At 39.7% G+C, this 27,285-nt stretch overlaps 1 protein-coding gene across 3 annotated transcripts in view; it reads left to right on the top strand.

The window, feature by feature from the left end:
• The first annotated feature begins 412 nt into the window (after window positions 1-412).
• OSBPL6 (oxysterol binding protein like 6) overlaps window positions 413-27,285 on the top strand; it is an 87,244-nt gene continuing 60,371 nt past the window's right edge. Inside the window, exon 1 of one of the 3 annotated variants that reach the window (XM_054174073.1) lies at window positions 413-527. The gene's annotated coding sequence lies outside the window, so the exon portion shown is untranslated. Of the gene's footprint in view, window positions 528-672; window positions 708-27,285 lie in introns of those variants that run through there. The other 2 variants (XM_054174089.1, XM_054174082.1) reach the window with 2 other exon arrangements.

Below are 27,285 nucleotides of genomic sequence, written 5' to 3'. Positions count from 1 at the left end.
AGTGCAATGCTGGGCAGTTTATAGCTCTTAAGCAGCTGCTGACGACCCTGCTCTGTGCTTAGGCCCGGGTCTCTTAACGAAGTCCCTTTGTCTGACACCACTCTCCCACTCCGGGCAGGAAGGTCCCTCTTTGACCACGTTCCCATTGTTGCCCACGTGCTTTCCAGTTTAATTTCAGACCGATCTCCTGACCGAAGCCCGTTACATGGTCCCCGCTGCTGCCTTGTTTCTCTGACATGCCGACATCATCTTGACGCCTGACACAGGGGCTGGTCGCGGGGGGCAAGCAGCGAGCTGCGGTGCAGTGCCGTGCCCCGGTATCGTGCCGTGCCGTGCCGCGCCGTGCCGTGCCGTGCCGTGCTGCGCCGTGCCGTGCCCCGGCACCGTGCCGTGGCGCCGCCCCGCCGCTGCGCACAGAAGGCCGCAGCCGCGCTCAGCGGGAGCGTCCCGGTACCTCCTGCCCCATCAGGCGTTCAGCTCATCCCCGCCGTACCTGTCACCGGGCAAGCAGCAGCCGCCCGCCGCAGGTGGATGCCGGCCGGCGCGGAGGGCACCTTGGGCAGCGGGCGGGGGGGCGGCGCGACAGGGCTGCAGCGGCGGCGCGGCTGCCCGCCCCCCTTCTCCGTCAGACGGGCGGGGAGCTGCGGCGGGTGGGAGTGGGGAGCGGTGGGGCGCAGCAGGGATGCGCCGCGGATCCCGGCGAGGAGGTGGGCGCTGAGTCGACGGCGCTGGGGGCGCGCACGGTCGGGGTGCAGGGGCCGGTTGCCCAGGACGGGGCCTGAAGCCGGAGCGACGGAACAGGCCGTGCCGGGGAGCAGCGGGTCGGGTTGCGCGGCGCAGCGGTGCCGGGGCTGGGCGGGCTGCGCGACCGGGTGCCGGGGTGGGCGGCAGGGCGCGGCGGTTCGCCGTAAGGGAGGAAGCGCGCCGCGGCTCCGCGGTGGAGGGCCCACTGCGGACCCTGTGGCCTGGTCCGGCAGGGGCTGCTGCTGTCGGCCCCGGGGCCAAGCTGGAGCATCTGGAGCTGGGGGAGAGGGGGTTACGTAACTGCATCCGTGCGGCGGGAGGCACCGGTGTCACCCCGGCCCGGCGGCTTGATTGCCGCTCCCCGGAGTCGTGGCGCTTGCCTCCTGTCATGCATAGCAATTAAAAATGCCCCAATACACTGGTCTGTGAGAACAAATTGTAAGATCAGATACACTCCTAGGATACCTTTTTTCATTTCATTCTGTCTATTTCAAAAGAAAAGAAGAAAAAAAAGGCCTGTGTTTCCAATTTGCGTTCAGTGTTGTAAAAGCCTTGCAAGTACTTTCTTTGAATATGTATAGATTCATTAATACAGTTGGTTGGACATTATCTGCTTGCCAGAAGTGCTGGTGCTCCTGGCATCTGATGAAGGTTTTGCCAGTGGCCTGTCTGAAGTACATTTTGCCATTGGCCTGTGATTTCGTTTAAATTTATAACCGCTTTAGTGTGCTGCAAGGCTACATTGTTGATATTCTTCCCAAAAGCTTTAGCGATGCAGATACTATGGGTTAATTGTAACTGAAGCAAAGACCTTCCTGTACATCTCCGAGTAAACTAGGAATCCAAGGTCGAATGGAAGGTGCAACTTGTATGGGGTAATGTAACAGAACAAAAGTATTCATAAACCTTATTAGAGAGTTTAAGTGAAAAGTGTTCCTTAAATAGACTCTTCCTCAGTAGAAGGAAAAAAAAGGCAAAAGCTTAGTGAAGGTGTGAGGAAACAGCTATTTTAGGACTACAATTAACTATATCATCTCAATTTTAATGGAACTAGTACATTTAATTGCACTCCTAACAGATTTTCTGTTCTCTAGATGATTAACTTGCAGAATGATACCAGCTCAAAGATTAAAGTCTCATCAAATATCCAATGGTTTCTGTGTAATATAATTGTATTTGGTTTATAATAGTCCTTTGCTAATAACCAGCCTTTTTCCATATAGCTGTAGATACAATAATTAGACTTTTAAAATCTTGGTGTAAATGATGTGACCTTGACCTTTAGAGGTTAAGCAGATGTGGTCATAATAGATCACAATATCTTAAGTGTTTAGTAAAAATTACTTGTATTTATGTATGTACAATAAATAGTTTTTGCTCGTATGTTTGTGTAAAACTACGTAAGAGGAGGACTACTTCCTCTTGTCTCTCAATTTCGGATACATTAACAGAGATGCATACAATGCTTGTAATTTAAAATACCCTGAGAGGTTTTTATTTGAACTGTGTTTTCTGTGCAAGTAAATGTCAGGATGTATATCTGGAAAAACAAACCATTGCAGGATTTGTGACTGAAGACTCTATAAAGATTTTCCCTTGCTGCTGTGGGCTGGAAGAGGTACCCTTTGTTGTACTGTAGTTTCTCAGGCTCTCTTCCACTTTCTTTCGGTTTGCTGTTACACTCCCAGATCCTCCACAGTGTTTGTGAGTCATTAGATCTCATTAGCTCAAATCTCATTAGCAGTCTTCCTTATTAGGCCCTTTTCTGTTCTTAGCCCATTCTGGGAGCTTGTTCATAAATCTCTGTGTTGCTCGAAGTTTCTGTTGCATCTTTGCTAGTCTGGAGTTTGCGTCAGTTCCACCCAGGAATAACAAAACACTGGTCTGTGTACCTGTAGGAACAACTGGGGGTTTATTTATTTTGTTTGATTTTTTTCCCCCAAGTGCTGTTGTACTCTATGTGCTTGGATGTGTTTTTATACAACCATCAAAAACATAACTTTGCTCACAGGTGTTAGATTTACTGTGCAGCTGAGCTTCAGACCATACTACAAAGCCACCATGGCTATGGAAAGATAAAGATTTGTGAGTTCTTCAGTAGGGGAGTTCCCCACATCCTGCTCTGGCATGCGTTGCTGGAGAGGAGGCCTGCTCTCCTTTGCCACTTCCTCCTTCAGTCCATGCTGCAGATGAAGGCAGGAGGTGTTTGGAGTACTGTTTCATTATCTTTCAGTCCTGCAGCATGTATCTTTGTGAAATATGTACATGTGTCTACCCCTCAGTGCTTCACATTTCTTCTGAGGTATGGTCTACCACTGCATTTCTCAGTGTGACAGAGTGAATGTTTATGCTCGTTTTGCCAAATGCATGAGACTTCAACATGGGCTTTCCCTGGGGATTATTTTTGCATGTTAGTCCTAAGGATTTACACTTCTGTACCATGTGGCTCTGTCTCAGGAGGGTTGTATTTCTTAAGGGACAATTAGTCCTCTAGGTCAGCCCCCTGTGTCACACTGGATGGCCTGCTGTCACTGATAGTGGTATTGCAGTGGAAGATGGGAAGGAAACTGCCTGCACTTCACTGCTGCTGATGTGCATGTGTGCCTGTATTTTCAGTGTGTGTGCATGTACACAGGGAGCCTATCCTGATGGCTTAATTAACCCTTAGATATATGGTAGGAAATTGTCTCTTCTATTTTTAATTTTTTTTTGGTAAACACTGAACAACTCAAACAATTCCCAGAGATTTCTGGATTATTATGATATATGTAAAAACTGAGAGGCTCTCCCCCTCTCCCCCTCTCCCCCTCTCCCCCTCTCCCCCTCTCCCCCTCTCCCCCTCTCCCCCTCTCCCCCTCTCCCCCTCTCCCCCTCTCCCCCTCTCCCCCTCTCCCCCTCTCCCCCTCTCCCCCTCTCCCCCTCTCCCCCTCTCCCCCTCTCCCCCTCTCCCCCTCTCCCCCTCTCCCCCTCTCCCCCTCTCCCCCTCCTTCTTTCATTCTTGTAACTAAACGCCTGCAAGTTTTGAAGCTTTTGACTGTGCTGGCATGGGAAAAGGCAGCAGTTTCTGTAGTTAATTTTCATGGGAAATGTTATTCTGGGCAATTGTACTTCTAAAAGGAATTTCTTCAGAATTCCCTTCAAGCTTGTGAGATTGAAAAAAAAAAAAAGAAATCCTTCCCAGTGGAATATTAAGATAAATGCCTACTCTTTTAGGCTGTTGTTGCTGTTGGGTTTTTTTTAATTGAATTTGCCATATCAAGGGTCCAGATGCTGAATGAAGCAGGAACAGGCATTGTGTACAAATAAAAGTAAACATGCTCAGGCCATTTGAAGGATATTTGATTTTTGGCAGATTGAAAACATGACTTTGGTGATGGATAGGGAAACTATCCATCTGTAAGAAGTGTGAAAAGAAAGTTGCATAATGAGGTGCCAGGTATTGTGAACTGAATTTGGTTGTAATGTTATGAAATACTAAGGAATGTGAAATTATAGAGTCATAGATTATTTTGGGTTGGCAGCTTTAAGGTCATCTAGTGTCCCCCTCCCTGCAATGAGCAGGGACATCTTCAGCTAGATCAGGGCTCTGTCCAACATGACCTTCTTTAAATTCTACTGCTGTATATATCCCAGTGAATGTAGTTTCTAGCTTATCCCTCTTCTGGGCTTGTTCCTTTTAGATAAGTGGAAAAAAGATAGAAGAATCTTTTGGTGCTGACAGGTGATAAGCCCGTTAAAGGGAGGACTGCTAAACATGGACTGTGGAAGATAGGAGAAGACCACAGGAGTTATCATGTATAGAAAGTCAAGCTTGTGTCTTTTAGGGAAACTTATGGGATGAACAGACTCGTTAATATCTTAAGGGAGGAAAGAAGTGAATATACTAGAGACAGCTATTGAAAGAGGTTAAAACCAGGGTTGAAATGTTTTTTTATTTGTATGTTTTACTTTCTTTAAGGGGAATCGGACCAACTAACATCCAGAGGTTCTTTCCAGTCCAACTATTTTGGCATTAAAAGCAAACCCAGGCCCTAGTATTTCCTGTCTACAATAAAAAACCAGGTGGTGCTTAGAAACTCTACATTTTTTTTCCTGGAGTGTATGTGTTAATTTTACAGAATTTCCAGCTGGTTCCAAGTATGTGTCAGTATGTGCTAAGGGCTATGTACAGTAATGGGTGCTAGCAGCAGGAAGGGAGCTGCTGAATTTCTAGGCTTGTCTTTCTGAGAAACCTACAGACAGTTTTAATGTAAGCTCTTCTATCACCAACTCAGAAACTAAAAAAGATTGTATCTCATCACTTGTGTCCTATAACTTTATAAAGAGAAGCTTTGGAGAAGGAGGAGGAGACTGAAGAAGAGTGAGATGATGTCTCTGAAATGGCCTAAAGATTAGGAGCATTTGATAATGATCTTTAGAAATGCCTCACTATAGCAGAGACAACAGCTGCATTTTGAAACCAAGTGCAATAATTTCCTACTGTATTTTTAATTCTTTGAAAGTGAATGTATTTGAATACTAGCTGAAAGCACTACTCTTAAAGCAAATAATGCATATATTAACTTGAGGTGTAAAGAAAAATCTCTGGTTGACCGTGAGCTTAATATACAGTTGCAAGAACAAGTAGCAGGTGACATGTTGCTTTAGATTCAAAGATTATGTTTTTTACCAAAAAATCAATCAAAAAAAGTCTCCTTGCTGGAGGCTGGTATCTGTTTCTAGCAGAGCATGGTCCCTGGGCATCTCTTAAAAACTTGATGTTCCTCAATGAAACGTTTCACATTTGTGGAATTTAAGCCCTCCCTCAACCCCTGTGAATCTTTTCCACTTTATTTCAAGATGTTGGAAATCAGGTGGATAAATTGAATCTCTCTGGAATTCAGCAGATAGGAAGTTCAGTTTTGGTTATGATCTCTTACAGTGCTATCTGACTGGTTGCATTCATAACTCTGCTAAGAGATTTATTTTCCCTATTTTACAATGGCAATTGCAATAGAAACCCTCATACTTTTCAGTTCACACAAAACCACTGAAAAATCATGAAAGCTCTGTGTAGTCCCTATTGATTTGCACATTTCTAGTCCAAGCAGCGATGCTAAGGACCTTATGGATTCTTTATTTAAAAGGCTGGATTAATTTAACTTGTCTGTGGTACTGAATGTGGTCCCTCCCTTTAATGCAAATGCTATCCTGTTGGTACAAAGCTTTTTTATAGCATACGTTGTTTCCATTCAAGATAGTGAATTATTGTGAAGGATTAGATCCTTTACATCTGTACAGTAGAATATATATATTTAGGATTGCTTTGTTATAAAAATAATTAAACACAAAGTGAGTTATATTTGTGTATGAATGATTTCAAGATACCTTATCTTGGACTCTTAATAACCTTTTTCTGATGATGGACTGCAAACTTTTCTGTTGAGAGATGGAATAAGCTCAGGTTGCTCAAAGGAAAGGCTATTTGAAAACTGTGCCATAGGGGTGAAGGCTACCTGATCACACAGAAGTCAGCTGAAACTGACCTGATTACTCTTGGGAGAGACAAACAAACAAAACCAAGAAACCACCCAACAAAAATATTGTTCTGTAACTGTTGCTAACTTCACACTTCCTGTACCACATTTTGAGAGACCAAAGAGTTACAGAAATTTTGGTGGCCACTGCTAACTGATGTTAGATATTGTCTGTGGAACTGGTGAGATCTTTGCTGGCTGTCAACAGTTTAAATTAGAAAGCAATAAAGAAGTAAAGCAGTAGCTCCAGTTGCAAGGGATGAGGGAGAATGATATTGGATATGAATATACTTCTGATACCCGATGGACTGAGTTGGAACAGAGCAGCATGGTGTGAGGTCCAGGCCACAGGCCAGGACTTACACACATTGAGCAGTTGGGGTGAGCATTTTGTGCCCTACTCTCTAATGCCATTGTCACCTGGACCTTGTTTTGTATGTTTCATAGAATAGACAAGCTGGAACATAAATGCCACTCCTCTCCTGCTTAATAAAACATGACCAGATTGTGACACAGAGTCATCCTTCTATTCTTGCAACCACCCCACCTCATTTCCCTGTGACAAACCCAAAATGGGTAAGGTGATGTTAAATAGGATTTGGGTCAAGAGAAGTTTCTGTGAACATCATGTAGGAACAGTTCCCAGCTGGTGGTTCCTCTTCCCATTTTAATTCTGCTTTCACTGTCTTTCTCCTTGTGTGTGGTCAGACTGCTTCTGCGGTGGGACCGCAAATGAGATCTTGTCTCCACTTCTGCAGTATGAACATTTTTATGCCTGACCTTATCAGAGCTGCCTGACACCCTTGTGATCTCATTCAGGAAAACACTTTTAATTGTTTCTTCCCATCCTGTCTTTGAAAATAAAGTTCAATGTTATTTGGAAAGTGATGGCGCTGTGATTTGAGAAGTGTGGAGAGAAACAAATGCAGATGGACTCAGATTATGATTTTTGAGGTTTCAGGCATAAGATAAAAGTTTCTTTAAAAGTTTTCTTACTTTAGAAAATAAATTGAAGTGGTGGTGGTCAGCTTATTTTCTTATACACTTCAGTACTTAAGGTGCTGGTTATCCATGTTGCTGTCTGGTAAGGATTGATCTTCTGGAGAAGATCTTGCTGGTAAATGACTACAGAAATGGTAATAGATGTACCAGATGGAGGGACATTCACCTTGTAAATGGGAAGCTGGAATGGTTAATTTAGTGACAAATGTTTCTTTCAGAGTGGAATGGGTCAGCTGGATGAGAAAGTGATGGCTGATGGTGGAAATTAGCTATAAGGAAAAAGCTTCAAAGTAAAAAAGCTTGTTGAGATCTGAAACTAGCAGTTGATGTTGAGTCATCTTGGAGTCCCCAACGCTAGTGCGAGCATAACACACATCTCTCTGGGAAATAATGATGTCTCTTTCCTTTTTAAAATCTGTGTTTTTTGATTTCAAAATGTTTCTGGAAAACAATATTTCTCCAGAAGGTGTTTGCAGAAAACAGAAGTATGGGAATGGTATGAAATGGGGCTATAGGGTATGTGGAGGTTGAGACTGGATGTAAAGTATTGGAGTGCCCCTGCTACTGGAAAGTTAGTTCCATAGCTGCACAAATTCTGTATCTTTCATTGTAATGGTTGTTGATATGTAAAATCCATCTTTATTTTCCCCTTTTCCTGTCAGCTAAATGCAAGTTGTCTTTCCCAGTCCACTTGCACCTGAGAACTGCATTTTTGTGTGTGTAGCTTCTGGTAACTATGGTCAGGCCATGGTTGACACCTGGTTTAATGTTCTTGGGTGGCATAATCATGGGCAAAAATAACCCATTCTCTGACTTTAAAAAAAGAGAAAAGTTAAGGAAAAAAGTTCTGTAACTCTCTGTAACTGTGACCTGTATTTGTGTGGGTGTGAAAATACGTTGTGGCAAGCTAAATGCAAAATATATGGTGGTCCTTTGAGCAGGCCTCTGCATTGTGATTCACAGTGGCATGCAATACAAAATAGGCTTTAAAAAAACAAACTGTTTCTTCAGTAGCTGCATACTCTGTCCCCTGCCCAGTCACTATAAATATTGTGTAGCAGAGCTTACAAGTAATAATTTGAGAGGCTTCTGTCTCTGATTAATACATTAATGGTTGTGTTTTTTCCCAAAATATGAGCTGAGGATTAATGGGGTTGACCTCAAACCAGGGCAGGGTACAAGGGTTAGAATTACCAGACTGACTAACCTTCAGACCCTTACAGGACTCTCTGATAGCTCCATGTGCTTATGTAGTATCTGTGAGTTTAAGGGATAGAAACAGTTTCAAGTCTAATGTGTGATATGCATTTTTATTTCCATTTCTGGCAATGCAAAGGTTGCTGTAGGATCTGCAGAGTTGTTAGTTGCTGTCTCGGTCCGGAGAGGGAAAGAGACTAGTTCTTTTGAATATTCCCGTGTTGTGAAATTAACGGCACAAAACAAGGCCAAAATATCAACAGCTAGACTATTTATTACATAAATAAAATGGAAATAAGAAGGGGAGAGGGAGAAGATAGAGAGGGAGGGAGAGAAGAGAGAGAGAGAAGAGGAAAGGAATCATATTACCACACCCCTCACCCACCCCAAGACAGTTTGAGTCTGTGGAGGAAAGATGCTGGGTTTGTAGAGAAAGGGTGCTGAGGCTTTGGCTGGAGATGCGATGTGATCCCTCTGGGCAGCCTGGGTCTGTAGAGAAAGGGTGCTGAGGCTTTGGCTGGAGAATAGATGAGGTCCCTCTGGGCAGCGTGGGTCAGCTCCATGAGTGGCAGCAAGCGGGACTTAGGACACGGAGAGAGGGTTCCTTCCTTCTCAGCGGCATGGTCCTCCTCTTCCTCCGCGTTTTTCTTCCTCATGAGCCAGTAGTGGTCAAGTCTTTTATACAGTTTTTAGTCCTTAGGTATGTGTCCAAGCATTGTCCCTCAGGAATTCAGGAGCCAGGAAATCCTCCTGTAAATATCCAGGTATCATTCCCCAGGAAATCTTTCTGTGTAATCCTGTGTGTTTAGGCAGGGGTCTAGATGGGGGGGGGGGGAGGGCCTCCGCCTTCCCCTTCTCCATTTAACCTGCCCACACACCCATTACACATCCTGAAACAGGTGGTGAGTCCATTGTCTCGCCACCCTCCCTTCCTGGAAATGATCTTGTCCTGAAGGTGTGATGGCTGGGTCCTTGGGCCAGCTGCAGTCCAGTGTTATCATGATGCAGTCACAAGATGATTTGCATCCAGGATTGGTCTTTGCTCTGTCCCACAACATATTGTCTGGGCAAGCAGCAAGTGATTTTATCTTTGTTGAGTCATACAAGGAATTTAGACTCTTACAGTTGCTCTTAAGTGCAACAGTGAACATGGCAGGTCGAGCTCACAGCAATTTCCCTTTCCGTAACAGATGCTGTGCGTCCACCTGCTTGAATAGGTTGAAGTTTAAATTTTAAATCTACAAAGTGAAGCAAAATTTTGTGAGCCACACTAGGAAGAGGAGAGTGGCAGATTCTTTGTTTTTACAATATGCAAATTCCAGTTCATAATTTTTTTTTGTTTGTGGTGTTAGTTCAGCCAAATCAATGTAACATGAACAATAAATTTAGGTGGAAGAGGTAGTAAACCAGCTATGTTGTAATCACTTGGCCTTTCCTAATCTGTGATGTTTTTCTTAATACCCCTAGGTTTTAGGCTTCCCACTTGAATCACCTAGGCCAGTTCCCCAGAGGCGGGGGTCACAGATCACTGTTGATAGTTCTCTGGATGTTTTGTGCCTTCTCAACTGCCTCATTTTCTTCTTAATTGTACCATCTTTATAGATTAAAATATACACTTATCCTCAATGATGTGTGCACTTTCAGATAGTTGAAATGTTATCCAAGCTGTTGATTCATTGTACCAGGGCTGGGCACAGGGTGGGGGAAAAGGATCATTGCCCTCAGCTCTGATACCTGCTGACCAGTCCAGAGCTGTGCTGGCCCTTGCGTGCCTGCTCACGGTGCAAATACATGTGCTAATATTAGCTACTGCCACTTTATGCTATTTGTGGTATAATTACTTTCTGATATATTCATTATTAGGTTTCCTCCTCAATGTTTTGTAGAATTTTGAGATATTTGTTTAGTATTTGCAAACTTTTATGATTTAATCTTTGTGAGCACATCAACTCCATGATTTTGCATAAAGCTATCAAATAACATCAGTCATGTATCTATGATGTATATACTATTTGCTATTTGGTAGTTCTTTTCTTATGTTAAACAGCATTTGTGGTAAAGTTTACATCTAGTGACTTCAGCATTTTTTACATTTTCTTCATTCTTTTTCACTTGTGTTATTTGTAGCAAGTTGGTAAAAATAATTTCATAGATACAGTAAAGAATAATGCTGTGTGAAAAACAGGTAAAGACTAACAATGGCTTGCTAAACATGGTGATGTTCCCTTGTTGGGAGCAAAAGTATACTAACTTACATCAATTGAAGGGGTTTTAGGTACAGGAAACCAGAACTATTTAAGCTGGTATTAATGAACTTGTAATGTTCCCCAGGAAAGGGTTAGTATCTTCTAACAAAGCAGTTTTATTTCTTGATGCCACTGTGTGTGTTTGATGGTAAGTTCTCTGTCTTTTTTCTTTCATCAGTTCTGCTTCATCTGGTTATGGCTACTGTGCTCAGTGCTGAGAAATGCAGAATGTGCTCGTGGAGGGCATGGCAGCTTTGTTAATTTTCATCCTTTAACTTCTCTGGCAATATTCCTGCATTGAAAGCTGCTGGAAACTACTCTTAGGCTGCAGATACCTTGAGGAACATGTAGTTCTGCTTTCTTGGCTGAATCCTGGGTAGTTTGCCATGGAAAACGTATCATAGCAGTGTGGTATAACACTCCAAAACCCACTAACATTAGATAAATCTGTTATAGCTGAAATTTATTTTCTTATAAGGAAATGTAGTGAGTGCAAACTAACTCTGATTTTTATTTATTTTTTTTTTAAATAGGTGCACCAGGAGTATGTTTTTTACTTTTCATGTTTTCCAGCTCTAAGATATACTTTCTTAGCTCTTGCCCTCTTCAGTTGTTCTGCCTCTCCTCTGCAGGTCATTCCCTACCTGTTAATGCACCCACCTCTGAGAAATGGTCCTGTGCTCAGGCTTACTGATCCTCTCTGGAGACACATGGATGTCCCCTTGTCCAGGCTACTGTTGTTCTGTCCTCTCCCCTCCAGCTACTTCTTCATGGCTCATACAGTTCTCTGTGCTTCTCCTGAGGGTCTTTTGTTATCTCAGGAGAACCTTGGTGGGGGCTGTCAGAGGCTGAGGAATATGAGAAGAAAAAAAATTTGGGAAGGTGCCTAGAAATTCTCAATGTTAAGCACAGGCAAGGCAAATCAGTATTTTTCCTAATAGGTCTTGTGCCTAATAGCAGTGTAAGATGCCATTTCTTAATAAAAGCAAGTGAAATATTTTTCCTTTTATGATGGTGAGTCTGTCCAGACGGGTTTTACATTTCAGCCATGCTGCAGCAGATTTAAACATAATGGTACAACCTCCAAATGTGAGTTTCTCATTTAGAAGGACAAGTCTGAAATAAATGTATAGGTGTGTTATGAGATCCAGACAGTAATTCAGGCAGACCTCGCTGAAGTTTTTAAACAGTCTCAGTATGCTGAAAAAATGACTTAGTTCTTTAGGCTCTCACGGATTGCAGCACCGAAAATCAATACTTTTTCAGCTAATGTCAATTATTTTCATTAAAGGATAAATGAAGAAGTGTGAGGCTTCTAGGCTTCTCTGATTTCTGTGCATTTCCCAGACAGCTAATCTTTATTTATCTTTGTATTTTGTATAATGTGAACTTAGACTTCTCATTTTATTCTCATTGGCAACTATTGCTTGTATTTATGAGTTAAATAATGATGGAATTGTGGTGAATTTTTAAAGCCTTTGTTCAAGTACTTCAAGTTAAGAGGGTGAGTATTTTTGCTGAGGAAACTAAACTGAAAGTGATCTCTATCATAGGTTAGTTTTTTTGCTTATTCAGTCATGTGATGGCTCATGTTATCTTTGTAGTCACTGAAATTTATCGGTGTTTACATGTTGGTACTGTAGAGGGTTTGTTCATCGGTTTAATTTTTATAAACAGAACTGTTATAATTTTTATGTCTCATTATGTGTTGCTTTAACAATATTCTAGAGCTCTATACACATCTTTTAAAAATACTGTAGGGCTGAGTTAGAGAAAATGCTGGTTTGTTACCTGAAGCAAATACACACTTCTCTTGATAAATCTAAGCAAACAGAAATGAAGAGTGGCATGATCAAAGACAACACAATGGGTCAACAGCAAAAGCAAACGTTCAAGTTTAGGTTTTGTGCGTTGTTTTCTAATCAGGCCGTGTGTGGATATGGGCAGAACACTGGAGGCAGCGGCATCTGCTTTGCCAGAGGAGAAATAGAACAGCAACATACTTTAGATCAATGGTGCTCCATTCTAGGATGTGTCTTGCATGTGATGGCATTAGAATTCTGCTAAAGTTTGTCACAGTTGCCTGTGGTCTTGCTAAGGGTCTGACTGGAGTTGTGTGATAACTGGAGATCAATGCCTTCCACAGTTGTAGAGAGAGTTTAAAACAAATCAAAACAAACCCAAAAAAGGAAGTAAATTTCCTAACTTTCTCAAATGCATTGGTATGAAGCCCTGCTTGGTGGAACAGATACAGTTTTTGTGCTTCAGCATGTTTGTTAAAAGTCAGAGTAAATAAGGATGTATGAGAGATTGATTTTTTTTTTTTTTAATCCAGAACACTGCAATTTCCAACTGAGTACCTAAGCTGTTCTTTTCCCACCTCTCTCCTGGTTAATCTGCCTTTTAGAATTTTTATAGTCAGGAAGATGTCCCAACGCATTTGTTAGGTGTCACTATGTAGCATTAATACAATTAACCTTACAAGCACTTTAAAATTCTTTAGCATATTTTCTTGGTAGTCTTTCAGGAATTATTTTACTGCTATTTTCTGATGTTGATTAATTTTGGAACAGCAGGGGAGTTTCTCTTCTGTGTAAATGGCTAAAGGCATGTTGGCTGAGATTGCTGACACATATTTGGCTACACACAGACTTATCATCTATTGTCAAGGACTAAGGAAAGTTGCAAAAATAGAATGAGTTACTTAAGGAAATTACTGTTGTCCTTACAGTTGGAGTGATCCTTTCCTCCAAAGGAAGGGGAAAAAAAAAAAAAAAGTTGTAGCAGAAATTGAAAGCTGAAAGAAGTGTCAAAGTTAAGAAAATACTTTAGGATTTTAGGGTATGAAATTGTTCTAAAGTGCTTTCAAAAAAGAAAAAAAGTAGCTAAATTGAGTAGCTCTAGTGGCTATATAGAATCATAGAATCATTTTGGTTGGAGAAGACCTCTAACCCCTCTACAATGCCCTCTACAACTACCTGAAAGGTGGTTGTAGCCAGGAAGGGGTTGGTCTCTTCTCCCAGGCAACCAGCACCAGAACAAGGGGACACAGTCTCAAGCTGCGCCAGGGGAGGTTTAGACTTGAGGTGAGGAGAAAGTTCTTCACTGAGCGAGTCGTTCGTCATTGGAATGGGCTGCCCAGGGAGGTGGTGGAGTCACCGTCCCTGGAGGTGTTCAAGAGGAGATTGGACGTGGCACTTGGTGTCATGATCTAGTCATGAGGTCTGTGGTGACAGGTTGGACTTGATGATCCTTGAAGGTCTCTTCCAACCTTAGTTATACTGTGATACTGTAATACCATCGAGTCCAACTGTCCACATTAATGAAAAGTTTCAACTGAAAAACACTGACTAGATCTCACATCTGAGTAGAACTTGGATGCTTCTCTGTAAGTCAATCTTCTGATGTAACTTTCTGGATATATAATTACTTGTTGAAACTACAGTATTATGACTGGTAATAGATAATATTTTTGAGATAATGCTTCTGTGTAAACAAATATATCACAATATATTTTCACTGTCCAGGTGATAGATGACTCAGAGTCAGTGCAGTCCAAAACCTTTATTCTAGTGAACATACAAATATTGAGTTGCCATGCCCTGAGTTTGTAAGGTGTGAATGGCAATGGGGAGCAGAGGGAGAAATTGTATCTGTATTTTTAGTTGGGTTTTTTTTGTTGTTGTTTTTTTTAAATATCTTTTATGGTTTTTAATATAGTAGCATTTTATCCTTTATACTTTTAGCATTGCTCTTGCATGCAATATACTTTTAAGAACTATTCTTATGCATAGAGATTGTTGTCAGATATTGCTAGGAGATTTTTCAGTAGCTATGAATTCAGTAGACAACAGTAAGAGGAACTTTAAAAGAATATGCTAAACTTAAAACAGTGGGTTTTTCTGGCATTAGAAAGTAGGAAAACCTGATCACTTGAGTTGCAATTTCTAACACAAACTGTCTTTGTGGCCAGCAAATTGTGAAGTAAACTCCCCTATCCCATTTTCTGTTTCAACAGTGGTACATAACTGTTCTGTTTCATAAACATGTGTGATTCCCCTGAAGAGGGCTCTTGTATTTTGGTCACTTGCTTTATTCATACAAATGTATCATTAGCATCCTGTCCATATTTTGTTGAATCATGCATTGGAAAATCCAGGTTTAACAGCATTTCTTGTGTGAATAAGAAGCTCAGAGCAGGGACAATGCTCCCTAATTTATCAGAAAGTCTATGATAACAGAGAGGAGGAATATGAACCTTGTTTGATCAGAGTGATAGCCAGCACATCTGTCAGATTGTCTTGGCTTTGGCCAAGACCAAGGCTAAAATGTTATGGTAGTTGTTAACAGCAGGGATGAAGGTGTGACTGGGATTTTGGCAGCTGAGGGTTTAATGATGCAGGAATTAAGTCTGATATTGTCTTGACAGAAAATGTTTTGTATCTCGTGTTCTATACCTTGTGAGTATATACCTAAGGGTAATAAATACCTCCTCTTCAGGCTGAGAAGCAGTCCTAATAGAATTCCAGGTAAATGTTGTGCTGCTTCCTCCTGAGAAATCATGACAACAGTAATTGAAACAAACAGATTAATGTTCAGCTGTGATTACTGCTGGAGGTACTTTTGTTATCTTTAATCCATCACTAATTTAGGTCACCCTTTAATTTAAGTAAAAGAGATGATGAATGCTTTCTTATGACTGTATGCTGAGCTGTGTGTCCTGCCTCTGGCAGTAATTTACTGCAAGGAGCACAGCATACTTCTCTTACTGAGCTTCTCCAGGCACTCAGACTGGGCAGCATCTGAAATAGCTCAAGATACATCTTTCTCTCCCTAGCTGGTCCAATCACTTCCTAGACATGAAATTTTGGTATGTGCATGTGCTTATTTTAGTTCTCTACATTGTGTGTAGGTTTGATGAAACTCAGGGAAGATAGAGATTTCATCCAGCAATGTGGGCTGCAGAAACCTTTATGTGTTATAGGGCAGAGTTGAAAGGGAAAAGAGAATAAACATAATTAAAAAGAAAAAAAAGAGTTATTTTCCATTTTTTAGGTAAAGTCTTAAAGGATCCACAGTAAGCTTCTGTGTGGTATCTGTCACATGGTGCTCCAGGGCTGAAGGAAAATGGTGAAGTGTGGGTGGTTCTCTACATCCTGTGGGCCTGGCAGAAAATAGAGGCAGTACTTGGATCCACAGAAGAGTTTTTTAAAGTTTGTTAGATTAGGAAATACAGTTTATTGGTTCAGTATACTCTGAAAACAAGTTGCATTTTTGTACCTTTGTTAGTGAATTTGGATTAAATTTAGCAAATATTTTCCATAAAAGGAAAGATAGGGAAAAAATTGAAAAGCTGCCATTTCATTTGACTACATTTGCAATGAAGTGATCATTTTGGTGTGTCATGATGTTGAAATGGACCCTTTCCCCCAAGTTACTTGAAATCTGAACTTTCTTTCTCTGGTTGGTCTCTGAACTAAAAGAAAAATCCACAATTGATACAGCCAAAGTAGGTTATTGGTTTTGGTTAAGGGTTTGAGGTTTATGAAACATGTCAGTAAACATGCCCAGGGAAAAACTTGGTTGATCCAAAAATGTAAGGCAGACTTTCTAGTTAAGAAAAGCCATCCCAGTGTATGGTGTGGGTTTTTTTTTTTTTTTTAAGATGCAAAATACTCATATACTGTGATAAACCTTCTGGAGGAACTTTAAGGCAGTAGGTGCTGCTCTTAAAGTTTCTGCTTTTTTTTTTTTTCCAGTAGATATTTGGTTTCTGAAAAGTTTTCTTCTCAGTCTCTGAACAATGTTGATAGTGCCCTGACAAACTGTTGTTGACAATATATTTCTTGTAGAACCTTGTTATATATCAATAGCTTTTCTTTATATATTTAATTTTTCAAGCCAGGAGAAACATTCAGGTCTGCTTTCAGCATGAGTCTAGAATAACATCAATGTCTCTGGTTTAGTAGTTGTTGTAGTCCTGTCTGACAGCTGTTGTACACATTATCTTACATGACTGTACTTGCAGATTAGATTGGGGTTTGTGTGTGATTGACATCTTGTTGCTTACAGGGATGTCTCATCTAGGTTTTGTGGGTTTTTCTGTGTTTGCTGCCACTGTGCTAGTGTGACCTTCATACAGGCCAGCAAAACCCCCACCTTGTTTGCTCAGCATCCCAAAAGGCAATTAGGAATGGTTGCCTGAGCAACATGACATGCTTGTCAAATACCACAGGGATTGCTGTGATGCCAGTTGGACAGTTCCGTCACAAGCAGCATGCTTCCGTGTGCAAAACAGTGTAGCAAAGGAATGTTGTTGGTTCCCATTTGCTCTTTATCTTAGCTTGGACTCTTTCCTGCTGAGGTTGTGGAAATAAGCAAAGGCGTGCAGTAAACAGGGGACTAGGAAAAAAAATTAAAAACCAACATGAACAAGGAAAGGAATTCTCTGAGAAAGAGGTGGGGATGCTCTGCATTGTAGGTGTGGGGACAAAGCAATGCAAAAAAAAAAAAGAAATAGAAAAGAGTGATGTGGAAGAAGCATTTAAATTAATAAAGCCATTTAGAAATGGAAAGTTGGAAGAAAACATAAACACTGAAGGAGTGGTATAAGATGGTAAAAATGGGAAACAGTTTTTCAAGGTCTTGTAACTCTTACATTAAAACTTTCTTCATGAGAGGTACAGTTTTTTGTCTTTGCTGAAAAATATGTATTTCAGTTTGGGGTTTTGTGTTTTGTAGTTGTTGTTGTTGTTTTTTTGTTTTGTTTTGTGTGTGTGTGTGTGTTTTGTATTGTTTATTCTAAATTAAAAAGAAATTGACGGACTTATTGATGCTTTGGTACTTGGCTTTGTTTCCCCTAATACAAAACCTGCCAAAAATCCCTTCTGGGTGCAGGTGGCTTATTGGTCCTGTGTGGTAAAGGCACACTTGTATTTTGCAGCCAACAGCACACAAGGGAGCAATATGGCTAGTATCACATCTGTCTACCTTTTCTCAGCTTGAATGAAGAGCTACCTATTTACAGCAAGGATAACTGCGGGAAGGCCTTGGCACCCATCCAGACAAAGGACTCACACTTGCATCTCTACATCCGTAGTGGGATGCTGTAGTGACTTCCCTGCTGTTAACCCACCTAATTTTCCTTGTTTTATACACATATAGTCTGTGTATATAGCTCATGTACTGTACAAAGTACTTGTTCCATCTGTTCAGAGCATTTCAGCTTTATAATTCAGATCAATTCAGAGGTTTTGATCTTGACTGTCTTCTTTAGCCAGTAAAGAACTCTAATATATAGAAGTATTTTGAAATAAAACCTAAGCCCTTGAGAAGAGAACAACAAAATCAGCAAACTAGATAGAAAATAATAAATATGTTTTTTCAATGTGTTTTTATTTTTTTTTTCTGGGGGGTGTTTTGTTACTTGAGTTCTTATTAAGAATCAGTTTGTTCTGCCACTTAGGTGCTAGTTTCTTCTGTTTGTACAAAAAGACGTTCCTTGTTAGTCCAAAAGTGGTTTGTTTTAACTACTTTTCTGCCGTATATGTTAGTTGTGTGATGCCATCTCTAAAGGCTTTTCTTCTTTTTTTACCCCAGAGGTGTGGGTTTACAAGATCCACAAAATATGTTACCTTGGTGTGTGTCCTTGTGCATTAAAATCTAATTTTCAGTGGTCATTGTAGTACTCTGCTCTGTCAGCTGCTTTTAATGTAGCTGCTGCTGCTGACAGTCACAGGTGCTACAGAGGACTCATGCATGTGGAGTTTGGTTTAGACCTGCTGTCCACACTTCTTTCAGTGCAGTCCAGGATGCAACTGGTTACCTGGCCTGCAAGTGGATACTGTGAGCTCAAGTCCAACTTTTCATCCACCAGTACCACTGAGTCCTTCTTTGCAGGGCTGTTCTCAATCTCATCATCTCCCAGTCTTTGTTGATATTGAGGACTGCCCTGACCAAGGCGCAGGATCTTGCACTTGGCCTTATTGAACCTCATGAGTGTCACATGGGCCCACTTCTCAAGATTGTCCCTCTGGATGGCATCCTGTCTCTCAGGTATGTCAACTGCACCCCTCAGCTTGGTGTCATCTACAAACTTGCTGAGGGTGTGCTCAGTCTCGTGGTCTACGTCACTGATGAACATATTAGATAACACTTATTTTTGATAAGTTCTTGAAGCAACTGCAGTAGCTAGGCATATATAATAGCTACCCTACAGATTTCTTGTAGGACCTTAAAGTATGCTACAGGGAATTTTTATTCTGTTTGAATTTAGGAGGTTATTTGTAGGATCCCCCCTTTTTGGGGAAAAAAGTATTATTCTAAGATGTGACTAAAATGATAAGATTATATGTTTGGGTACACTGTCCTCAAGATAAAGCACCTCTGATTATGTAATAGGGATTTTTATTAATTTATTTTAGATGATGAACAATAGCATTCTTAAAATACAGTCGTAGACTAAATTTTTCCTATAATGGTGTGAATGTTATAAATAATAAGTGGAGACACCTAGCTTAAGTTCCCTAACATTTAGTGAATAGAATACATTTTACTTGAGTGCTTTTTTCTTTGTATCTTAGAGTAAAATTTTCTTTTATCTGCTATAGCTATATAGACTTTCATAGTTCTTTTCCTATTGACTACAAAGTACTGACCAAAAAAAATAAATTACATATTAATACAAAAAATGGTTACTTTGTGCTTTGCAAAGCAGTATATTTCAATGATTGTTCAGTAAACTCTATCCAGTGGACATAGGATTACTTTTATTTTAAACAGTATACTCATGATAACATTTAAAGTACTTCTGATCATCATGATCACCTTTTTTAATAAAGGAAAATGACCATTCTGTAATAGTAGAACTTTTTTTTTGCTTCCATTTACCTCCTTTACCTGCAGCTTGCATAATCTTCTTAGTATCTGTCCTTCTGATTGCATATTTCCCAGGAGATTGCCAACTTTTTTTTTTTTCTATTAGATTAAAGTACCTATATTTCAGGACCATATAATGTGCTGAAATATTTTCTTAAATGACTGCTATTAATCTGATTGGGAAGGGACTCTCTGGGCTGCTTTACTTACTTATTTGCTTGTATTCATGTGCTGGAGTGTATTGCTATAAATCCTTATGGAAATCAAGTGGATTGGTGAGTCACTGTGATGTTAGATTACAGGCAGCCCCTCCTCCCTCCCCCTTCTCCCCTTTTTTACTCAACTCCTCAGAGATATATGGTCACTGGGAATGAGTCATCTCTCATGCCTTCACTGATGTATTCCTATTATTTCTTAAAACTTTGTTACTGTGCCATATGTAGTACAGATACAGAACAAAATAAGATGGAGTATTTTCTTGGCAAGCTCAGCATAACCGGAAGCGTGAGCTGAATTCCAGTCACAGTTTTTGTGTGCAGTACATTTCAAGATATACTTTTAGGACTGATACTGTTTTTTTTTGTTTGTTTTTTTTAAATAGCTGCACAATGAATAGAAACCATTCCCCCCTCCCCCCCCCCGAAAACTTTCAGAACAGGTCTGCACTTTTGCATGTGTTAGAGAATTCGTAAAGGTATAGGAGATGATTTTGGCTTGGTCTGCTGCATAACACAAGAGAGAAACCTCCATGTACAATTCCTGCCACAATACAGTTCAGCTGCACTATTTTATTTTTTTAGTAACAATGCTACTTTTTGCTTATGCCAACTCTATTTAGACACGTAAGAGTACAAACACAGAAGAAATCACTTGAATTACTGAATCCAGCCTACAGCATCACCTGCAGTTCTGCAGTGGACATTAAGCACAGGTTTGTAAAGGCACCGGCTATGGCTAGAAGTCAGAAATAAACCCAACATCATAAGTCCTACTATATTAGAGATAAAAACATTAATTGCACTACCAAGACAGTAAGACTTTCCAGTGTCTTGAAGTACCACAATGATTTGGAATTTGAGTTTATGTGTCACCCACAAAGCATCCATAATTGCGTGTCACATGCCATGCTTGCTTTCTTGCTATTTCTTCATAAGCCCTGGCAGTTTAAGCTAGGATAAAAACTTTTTCTTGATCCTAAGACTGGTAATCAGAGTAACTCTGTAAGCATGTAAATTCTTGAGAAGTTTCTCATTGCCTTTAAGATCACCAGTGCTTTCTGCTTGGTGCCAGACCTGTGTCATCCATAAATCTCTGGTGATTCAGGATCTCTCTGGAAATATGACAGTGCAGGAATAGGTCACTTCTCAGCGTGGGCAGTCTGCAGGCACCAATGATGGAATGTGATCTGACTGAATTAAGAAAGAAGAAACAGAAAACCCAGTAATGGTCATCTTCCCGAAACGTCTGTTGTCTTCCCATTTCTGCAAAACCTGACAAACTAAACAGATACTGAATTGTTCCAATAGTCCTGCATGAAGATGTGTTTATTTATGTGTAGTATAAATACTTTAGCTTCAGCTTGAGAACAGTGCTTAATTTCTGTCTCCAAACTTTGCATTCAGAGCAGGCTGAAATGGAAAACTTTGTAAATCATACTAAGTATGAGCGCTGGTGACTACAGTAAACCTGTATTGTGTGTTGAAGTGCATGCAATGAGGAAGGGAACAAAATAACAAATTATTTTACTATATGAATTCTTAAGTTGTTTTTATATATATATATATATATATTTGTCTAATAAGTGTAAAAATGTTTCTTCACGTTTTTGAGACTGGAGAAAGGAAAGATTGCAAAGTTTGCTGAGAAGATGGATTTAGTGAGATGGTAGGAAGCGAAAAAAGGAATGGCAGCTGGGCAACTTGTGAATTTCCATTGATAACACTTACTACATTGTGATGTCCAGAATAGTGATGCAGAAGTCTGATGTGCTGTGGGCATTGTCTGCTGTTACACACAGGGTTTCATTCCTTAAACAGCAGGCAGTTTTCCAAGATAACAGCATTGATTTGTGATACACTAGATTAAAAAAATAGGAGTTTATTTGTGTGTTTTCCAGGATAATGGCAATTAATAAACCATCTTATGTTCAAATAAGAAGAAAACAAAGAGAGGATTATATGCAATACAAAATCTAGTCACAATAATTGTTCTAAAGATTCAGCTGTGGATTCTTGCACTACTGCAGCTGATCTGACTTTTGAGAGAATTTATTTTGGAGTATTAGTTTTATTGATACTCTAAATAAGGTACTCACACAGTTATAAAATCTTTGCATTTCAGCTGGTAAACTTAGTTCTGAAGGACTGAAGTTTTTTAGTTGAAAATGGAAATTCTTTGTTTCTTTCTGAATACTGAATGACAAATGACTGAATAAAGCAACAAAGGTGATCAGCAGTTATAATCATGGTATGGCAGTTAAAGAGCAGGATTTTGATTTCCTATGAGATTTAAAATACTCTGGTTTACATTCTGGTACATGAATAATTGTGACTGAAATGCTTTCCTGAAGAAGTAACAATACAGCAATGAGCTCATAATTTTGACCTCTTTTCCTTTTATAATTTTTTTTGTGTGTGGCAAGTTTGAGGGTGCTCTTTAAGTAATTTGTATTTTGCCTTAGTCTGGAACTGCTGGACCCGCTCCTCCTGTGGCTTCAAAGACTTGGTTTGTAGCATTGCAGGTGTAAAGATGATGTATTTGGTCATTTTGTGCTCTGTCCTGTCTCTAATAGTGGCTGCTCTGGTTCAAGAAAAGCAATGCAAGCAGCATCTGTGGCTTTGCAGCAGCTTTGCAGCACCATCAGTCTTCATAACTGTGTCAGGTTCTTCCAATGAACAAGTACTTAATGGCACTATTTTCTCCTTGGTAGGTTTGCTTCATATGTGGTACATTCATTAGGAACTGCTCTGTTTCTTTTGCCTGATAGATGCTAGTGAGAAAAGGTTTTGTGTCTTTTGTGTATCTCTTAGAGTAAGAAATGAGACCTGTTAAGTGGCTATTGACTTTAATGACCCCCTTTTGGTGAGATATAAACACATATGTAATAACTTCGAATGGCTATGCTGATTAATAGAATATTTATTTATTTATTTATTTATTTATTTATTTTTCTTTTTTCCGAGGTGATCTTGCACACCAAGACTTAATAGAGTTGCCTTTCTCTGAAGAACACAGATAATCCAGGATTCCTCTCAGCCTCTTTGTCTCAAGTATGAAATATGCTACTTAGACAAATTATCCTAATGTTCTATGCTGACAGTTGTCATGCATAGAAATAGTATTTGTATAGTAATGCCCAGGTGATGCTTGCAGGTTTTCAGGAAATGCTGATGTTTCTAATAGTGCTAGTTTACTCCTAGAGAGCAGCTTCATTCCTATAGCTCCATGTATATTGCAACCTTTGATTGTAGTTAAGAAATAAAACATCCTGAAGTGTCTGATGGGGTTTTCACCTCTTAAAAAGCTTTGTCAACATTTCTGTTTAAACCTCAATTGAAATACAGTCTTTCAGACAACAGAATAACAATCTTAGGTATTGTGTTATAGTACATAGGAGCAGAAGTATTTCTGCAATAGTTGGATCTTGTGGCCTCACACCCCATCAAACAGGCAAATGGTCAATGCCTAAAGCATCCTTATTTCAGAATAAAGAAGATATTTCAAGTAAGTGTAGTTAGTGTCAGTGTAACTAAAAAACTTGATGGGTTTTTTTTCTGACTGACTGTAGAGCTTAGGACACTGTAGAATATTCCTGGTACCTACAGTGTGGAGTGCAGGCAGTGAGTCATAGATGTTCTGTCTTAACTGGCTTCAGCGGGGAGAACAATGCAAACTTGGCATTCCTTAGCTCTGACTTCTCTCAGGGTGTTTTCACACAAGGCAGAGTGGCAGTAGGCATAGTGGCTTTTGTGATGGGAAAGCTTTTATTCATTGCAGTGGTAACATCAGTGCCTTTTTTGAATATGCTAGACCACTACCTGATGTTAGTCAAGAGTGAGATTTGGTTGCTGTTGGTTTCATAAAACGTGAGCCAGTGGGCTCTGATTTTTCCTGAGTTTACCACTAGGATATTTGACATGTGTATGCCAGCTTAACTGAATAAGGAAATGCTAAGAGTTCCTTTATAAATGAAATTATGAATCTGATGTGAAAGCGCACTAAAACATACAGTTTTAGGCACTTTTGTAGAACATCCCACATTCCTCTAATTTTTAGCTTTTATTTATCTTTTTTTTTAATCCAAACTTGTGGAAAAACAATTATTGAAAAGGTCTTGGTACTGTACCATTTTCTTGAAGTACTTGTTAAATTGCAGACCACAAACCACTACCCCTGTTATGATCAATCAGCAGTTCAAACATTCTTCCGCTGTTAAAATAAAATAAAATAAATACAGGTCTGTTGGGAAAATACTGCAAGATGTAGGTATTATTTGTTTCTGTCCTGTTTGTTAAGTGGAGAAAATCCCTTTGGTTTTATTTTTTAATAACCTCCCATGTTTAGTAATTATAGCAAGGGAGAAAAAATTGCATACAATTTTTGTTTCTCTTGGCGTTGTAGTTAATATCTTGGGGTGTGGATTGGTTTTGTGGTTTTTTTGTTGTTAGTGTTTTGTTTTTTTTTAAGGGGAACAAATGAAGTAATTCAATTACAGTGAACCATACAACAGTGATGAGTATCAGCCTGATGACTACCTTCCTCTGTTATTTATTTTCTGGCATGCTGCTTTGAGCTCCCTGATGTCACAAAACCCATTCTAACTGGAAGTGGCAGTTGCACTTTACAGTTCACAGATTCACAGATGGCAGTTCCCAAATACTTGTAAAAAATGGAGGATTAGTCTCTCTGATGGTCAGTGACAGGCATTTTAAATCATATATTCTCTCTTAAATACCACTTCGCTTGTCTGCTTGTTTATGCAGGTCTATGTGACGGCTAAATCTACAGTTGAGGATTATGATGGTGCTGTACAACATACATAGCAGTTATGTGAAAATTCCATTTATAACCAAGCTTCTTCTTAGTTAAAAATAGTGGATTTCTTTTAAAATCAGTGAATACTCTTTATCAGGGTGTATTATGTTCAGGACGACGTAAGGAATTAGGGCTTCTCCTGCAGTCCTTCTGTCTTATATTATTTTCAGCTTTGAAATTGTAGAGGGAGATATCCAGGTAACTGTACCTATATTGCAGCTTCTTTTTGTGGCAGCTTTTTTCCATGACATCAGTTGAGGCAACATTTTCCTTTTGATTTCTAAATAAAAGTCTTCTCTCAATGTTGTATTGTGAAGAGTATTTTATCTGGTGGGGTAGGACTAGAACATTCAGTGTGGACAGGTTAAGTTTTCACCCCTTTGTTTTTTGTCACGATCAAAGGTTATAAAAGTATGGTAACTTCAATTTATGCCTATATGGAACAGTTGGAATATGCTTCAAGGAAAGAGTACTTCAAGATTTTGGCTCTGTTCCATTTGATGGAATGTACCATCACTGGAACATTTAATCATGACTTAGGTGATGAGTCATTTCTGACTCAGGCAAAGGAAAAAAAAAATCAGTCTATACAGAAACCAAGCTTTGAAATGAGAGGGACAGCCGGGAGAGAATAAAAGCATGGAATGCTTAAAATCTGGATATGAAATTCTCTATCATCTCCATTTTGCATGTTTTGTTTGTCTAGAAATGTAGAAAACCTTGCTTAAAAATCTGTTTCAAATTAATGGAAGCCACTGTCAATCGGGTAAGAGAATAAATTATTTAATTAAATATTCATAGTTCTTACTGTACAATCAATAATAGTTAGTGAAATGACTTAATGTATGATAGATCTCTCTTTGTAACAAAATCTTTGAACTGTTAGCATTCAGTTTACTTCCCTCAAGATAGTGAGATGATTGCCATGCATATATATCAAAGTGGTAGTAGAGAAAGAGGAAGTGAAATATAAGTGACAAGGAAGAAATGTGAGCATCAGCTCTTTTGTTTGGATGAATAGAACATACAAAACTGAAGTCCTTGTGGTCTTTCTCATGTGAAAATGGCAGAATAAGGTGTTATTCCTTGTCCTTCATCCTGTCATGAGTGAGGCCTCACAGAAAAGGCTGAACATCAGTGCCACTGTGGAGTCCTTTATGTGTTAAATAAAATTATGTTCTATACTGATCTTGCCAGTAGTTACAAGCCATTCACAAATCAGTGCTTTTTCTCTTTGAAATGCTGGCTCTAGTTTGGTGATGGCCTTTGAGCAATAGGAATAAGAGGTGGAGTAGGAGAGGAAGATAGGAAGACACATTTGTGGTGGACAAATCTATGTAGTTTCCTAAAGGATTTGAGAAACCATGTAAATATTTTAATATAATGAAACAATATTAGACTTCTACATTGTATACTAGCTGTTCGATTTCACTTTATATTTTAAGGGAAATAGCTGAGTATTTGCTAGATACACACTGAAAGTGTAAACTCAGGAATATTTTGCATGATGTTTCTTTCACATGTGCTTCCTTACATAACTTACAGGATAGGCTGGGTTAATCACTGTATTTAGTTGATTCAAATTTCAAAGGCAGTATAAAGGTAGTGTATAATGCATCCTTCTCTTACTGTCTTCAGCACTGAATCATCCCACAATGATGAATATTGCAGCCTTAATCTTATGTTAGAGTTGCTGGGTAATCCTTTTACTATTAGGATTTTTGTTTCCTGTCAGGCTGAAAGTATCATTACTTCATTTTAGAAGGACCAGAAAAAAATCATAGTCTAAGGAGCAGAACTCTATTAATCTAGGAGCTTTTATTTCTGCTTGCTGCTGCTTTATGTTTTAGTTGCTCCCTGCTCAATGTGGAAGGGAGACAGATGTTACAAGTAGCATCTCAAGAATATTATCTGTCATTTCATCATTCAGTTTTGCTATGCTGAGACTGTAAAGGAGGCCCTCAACACGGTGTTGATCCTGTGGGTATTGCTGGTTTTGATCATAAATTGCCTTTCTCAATTGCCTATGATGCTCGATTCAGATTTCTCTCTATGTTGGAAAGCTATCTGAACCCAAATCTTTGTGACCACTGAAAACTTCCCTTCAATTCCATTCCATGTAGCAGTTTATTACCATATACATGCTCTTGTATAGTTGCAGTAGTTCAGTAACTTCTTGCTGTGCCATTTCTCTGTGCTTTAGGCTCTCTCTAAACCTAATGGATGTGATTAAATAAACTGACACCATTATCAGGTTAAGTGACTATTGCTGAGGTCTCTGTGACATCCTTAGCCTTTGAATTTTTTGGCATGTGAATTAACACAGTGTATGGCAGATATTGTGGTACTGGCACTCTGCTACCACAGGTTCTGAAGGGTAAGCGCTGTAAGCTGAAAAAGCTTAAGTAAATAACTGCAACGTGATTATTTTGTGAATTAATATAAAAGCTCTTTAATTTTCTATAGCTTCCTTTTAAGATTCATTACAATGAGTTAGAAATAATAATTATCAATAATGAAAAAGGATTTTTATTTAAACCTCTGTGTGAGTTTTAAGTGGTCTGAGGAAGTGGGCCCGTCCTCTATAAAAATGTTTTTGGGAGCTAGCTCCTGCTGAGCCATTCTCCAGGGGCTGAGGGCAGATCTTGCCTTAACACCTTGTGCCAAGA

Source organism: Dryobates pubescens, chromosome 2 (assembly GCF_014839835.1).
Source record: "Dryobates pubescens isolate bDryPub1 chromosome 2, bDryPub1.pri, whole genome shotgun sequence".
In the NCBI taxonomy this organism is placed as follows: domain Eukaryota; kingdom Metazoa; phylum Chordata; class Aves; order Piciformes; family Picidae; genus Dryobates; species Dryobates pubescens.
This window is presented reverse-complemented; position numbering and strand designations above follow the sequence as displayed.